The sequence below is a fragment of the Poecilia latipinna genome, unplaced genomic scaffold (assembly GCF_001443285.1).
Source record: "Poecilia latipinna isolate Pla-1442-1.1 unplaced genomic scaffold, P_latipinna-1.0 Scaffold2013, whole genome shotgun sequence".
Taxonomy (NCBI): Eukaryota; Metazoa; Chordata; class Actinopteri; order Cyprinodontiformes; family Poeciliidae; genus Poecilia; species Poecilia latipinna.
In genome coordinates this window covers 110,409-114,815 of record NW_015114629.1, presented here as the reverse complement: position 1 = coordinate 114,815, position 4,407 = coordinate 110,409, and the positions used below count along the sequence as shown (strand labels likewise).

The following is a 4,407-nucleotide window of genomic DNA, read 5'->3' as shown; positions in this document are numbered from 1 at the left end:
AACAGAGATAAAAGATTAAATTTTAAATTTAGGATTTAATTAAAAAAGTCCAAAGAATCGTCTTCATAGTTTGATTGTTGTGTTGCTATTAATAATCTTTGTGTTTAAGTTTGATTTGTTCACAGATTTCACCAAACTTATATTTAAACACTGTTAGTGATGCTGATGCTGCAGGACCAGGCCAGTGGGTTTGAAGGGTTTGTGCTTTAAGTGATGTCAGAATATTTATATCCCTGAATGGATGGATTGTTTCCAGGAATCCATCCATTTTCTTTCACCCTTATCCCATTGGGGTCAGCAGGGATGCTGGAGCCCAGCTGTCAACTGTACCGAGAGGCAGAATCACTCTGAACAGGTCGCCAGTCCATTACAGGGCAACACAGAGACACACACACACACACACACACACTCAAACCTAAAGACAATTTAAAGAGACCAATGAACCTGACAGTCATGTTTTTGGACTGTGGGAGGAAACCAGAGTACCTGGAGAGAACCCAACATTCACAGGGAGAACATGTAAAGGACTTGTAATTGCAAAGAAATTATAAAGTCTGACTGACTGATAGTGAGATTAATAAATGTCAGCGTAAAGAAAAGGGAAGTAACTTTGTCCACATCAACTTTTTGCCTTCACATCACAGACAGCAGATGGCGCTGAAGAGAGAAAATATTTCAACTTTTACAGAAAAGCACAAACCTTTCTCCTCTTTAAGTTTCCTCTCATGTGAATTTTCAGTTTTAAACACATAAACATCTAATAAACATGGTAACTTCATATGATAGTGTAAGATGCTGAGGCAGCCATTAAATACATTAGACAGTTTGATCTTGAAACCAGAAAGTTACTGACTTGTTTCCGCGTCTCTTTCCTGATTATCATCTTTATTTCCTGATTCACTCGGATCTGTTGAGATGATCAAATAGAGAGAAAAATATTCATCTACTGTTAATATTTTGTACATAAAGATCTTTATTTCAACACAAATCGATGCACTGTTTTTCAATTCGTCTAACTAGCTTTCAAATAAAACTGAAAAGTAATTATATTTAATTTAAAATGCATAACAAGTTGGTGGTTAATTATATATTTATCATAAACTGAATGAAAAACAAACAAGAAAAACTGATTCTCACCTTCAGCATTTACATAGATGAGATTACTGAGAACTGCAATGAAAAGCAGAAGCTGATCAGATATGATTAAACTCAAAACAAATATATTTAACTTTAGTGACATTTCAGGTAAAAATGCTTTGGTTTTAGAAATAAAGTCAGAGATAAAAATGTAATGCCAAAAAGATTTCATGTAAAAAGCATTTATATAACAACACCAAGACAACATGTAAAGTTAATCATAGAAAACACACATCGCTTCTTGTCAAGGTGACAGAGAAACAGATCAAACTGTGTTAAACTCTAATTCCATCTTACAGAAACATTTTGATCATTGAACATGAAGTCAGTGATGAACTTACAGAAAAATCCCAGCATGCAGAGCAGAGCGTTCTCCATCCTCACATCCAGACCTTCTGCTCATCAGAAAGGTTTCTACGTTGTTTTATCTATAAGTATGAAGACGTTACATCTGTCACACATAAATGACACCAGCATGTTTTATGCTTCTCAGTATAGCTGTGTGTTTCCTTCCCTTTTTACACAAACTTCACAGCAGCAGCAGCAGCTTTGACCGCAGCAGTTGGTGGGTTTTATTTCCTGTCCACTGAACAGACATTTCAACCTGTTTCATGAACAAAACTCTGTATGTGGTTATAAAAATACTGCGACTTTAAACAAATATTTCATATTGTAAAGAAAGGCATTGATGTGAATTTGAGGTTTTGTGAAAAGTTTTGTCTTTAAAGTTTCCAAAATAACTTTTCCGTTTTGATTCTTAAACTTCAAATTTTTTCAAAACATATTTTTTCACACCTCCTTCAAGTAACTTCCTTTCATCAGCTTTTCAGCTCAGTGATGAACAAATGACATGTCTGGTGGGTTTGCAGCTTCTGTGCTGCTAAGTGACACAGTGGGATATTATAATGTGATTAAAAGCAGCTAATGACTCATGGAACATTGAAAACCACGATATTACTGAAAATGGAGCTAAAGCTGGTGTGAATGTGTGTGTGTGTGTGTGTGTGTGTGTGTGTGTGTGTGTGTGTGTGTGTGTGTGTGTGTGTGTGTGTCTTGTTTTGTAGCTTCCTTAAAAGCTCCATCTCTTTATAGCCGCTTACACAGTTTACACAGTTCATTTTCAAAGAATATTTATGATACATGTGTGATTTTTCCATTCAGTAAGAATAGGACCTTGTCTCTTTCGTCATCGCAAATATTCTTGGTTTGGTGTTGATGCTGTCCTCAGAAATGAGGAAATAAAATATTTTAAGCTCCTTTAAATGCAGCTGTATTCAAGAGTAAATGATTGCTGATCATTTATTCATTCTATTATTTTTTAAATACACTTGAGCTTCAGACTAAAGAACCACAGGAAGATATTTAGTCCTTAAACAATGACTGAGGATGGCCTGATGGAAATTCACTCAACATGTAAGTTTATGTCAAAGGAATCATCAGCTAAAGATCTTAAAGCCCCATAGTGTCATTTTATAGCACAGTCTAGTCACTGTTTCTTTCAGTTGATATGAAAATGCTGTGCATATCAAAAATTACCTTTAAAGAAGTTAGATTTTGCATCAAAGGTGCATGTTGCACCTTGAAACTGGCCTCTGTCTCTTTAAGAAGTTGCTATTCGTTCCAACACTTCCTCTCCAGTACCTCATGTCAACAATGCTTCCCCTCACTGTCCATTGATGCCATTTACAGTTGTTTTTTTTTAGCATTAGACTGAGAAGTATTTCCTATGATGAGCTCAGCAGACGTGCAGGTCCAACAAGTGTTTGCTGACTGCTGCTGCTGCCTCGAGTCTGGAGGAGCTACATGGGGGAGGAAGAAGGAAAGAGTTCACTGTGTGCGAGAGATGGGCTGAGGACTGCAGGGCTAAGTAGGAGATTTGTTTAAATAAACGGCACATTTTATGAATTTAGACACTTGATTGTGGATAAAATGGAAATTTTGACACATAATTTGACCCTGTAGAAGAGAAAGCATAGAGAAACTTCACTTATTATACATTTTGATGCTGGAGATCTGTCTGACTGCACTTGCTTCACACGGTCTTAATTCTATTTTTATTACAGTTTAGTTCATATCTGATTGTGGTAATGAGGTAATTCTCACTGTGAGGCTCTTTAGACACAAAGAGGAACCATAAAGTTTCTGTCTGTTCTCACAACCTAGAAACCAGAAAAAACAAAAACATCTCCATAAACAGACAGTGTGAGCATACTATCACTGTTGGACAGAAAACTTTACATAGAAAATTCAAATTTTTCAACAACAAAAAACATATAGAAAAAATAAATCAAATGAAAAAAAAATAGAAAAAGAAAATGAACTGATTTGAACCAGATAAAATTTTAAACCCTATTATTATTCTCAGCTTCATTCTCTACATTCATGGATCCACCAGACCTTGATGATCCAGGGATGGTGGATCATCAAGGTCATAATCTGGGTCAGATATTTAAGGTTAAATGCAGCCCCGGCTCCAGACGAGTTTAATTGGAGGCTGGAGGGGATCTGCTTATTTTGGGGGGGCAAAATGAATCTACATATCTATAATAATATTACACATGCAAAAGAAAAAGGTACAGAGCAGTAAAACTACTCTTATATGTACCTTTTTTTCCCTTAAAGGTTATTCAAGTGAATGCAACAAGTACTACCCACTTTTCAACATAGACAACATCAGTAGCCTACAGGCTACTTGTTAACAAGCTTAAGGTTCTGTATTAGCATTAGCTAGTCATCTCTTGGCTAACATTACCTGCATCCAACAGCTTTACTCAACTCAGTCAGTTAGTTTGGGGGAAAAACTGTGAAAAGTTCTTTATGCTTTGCTGCCATGATTCAAACACAAACCTGAGCAGCTCTGCACAGCAGCAGCAGGTCTCCTTCACTGCCACAGGTGTAAACCCAGCGCGAGCGGCTCAGCGTTCATGTTGCGTTTGAAGGCGGCTCGGAAAAACAGGTTACTACGTGTTAGCAAAGGATTAAACAGTTTTAACTGCTGACAAAAGTGACAGAAGGCACAGATATGGGAAGTGCGGAAGCCCCTACTGTATCAAATCGAAATAGGGATAACAGAGAGTTGGCAACTCTGAGGTATAAACAATAAACAGCTTCCAGTCCAGGAGGGGAATGGCTGACTCTGTGGGCAGGCAATGTCCGACCATGCAGCGGCCTGGTTGAACGCCTTGCTGCAGCTCAACTAACTCTTGTTGGTTTCACTTAGCCTCTGACACACACACACATACACACACACACACACACACACACACACAC

At 37.4% G+C, this 4,407-nt stretch overlaps 1 long non-coding RNA gene across 1 annotated transcript; it reads right to left on the bottom strand.

Annotated features, from left to right (window-relative positions):
• Positions 1 to 860: 860 nt before the first annotated feature.
• On the bottom strand, positions 861 to 1,836 carry LOC106935750 (uncharacterized). Its single transcript, XR_001421959.1, has 3 exons — positions 1,479 to 1,836; positions 1,138 to 1,170; positions 861 to 907 (listed from the first exon to the last, which is right to left on the bottom strand). It is a non-coding gene; the product is annotated as an uncharacterized LOC106935750 (long non-coding RNA).
• Positions 1,837 to 4,407: the final 2,571 nt, after the last annotated feature.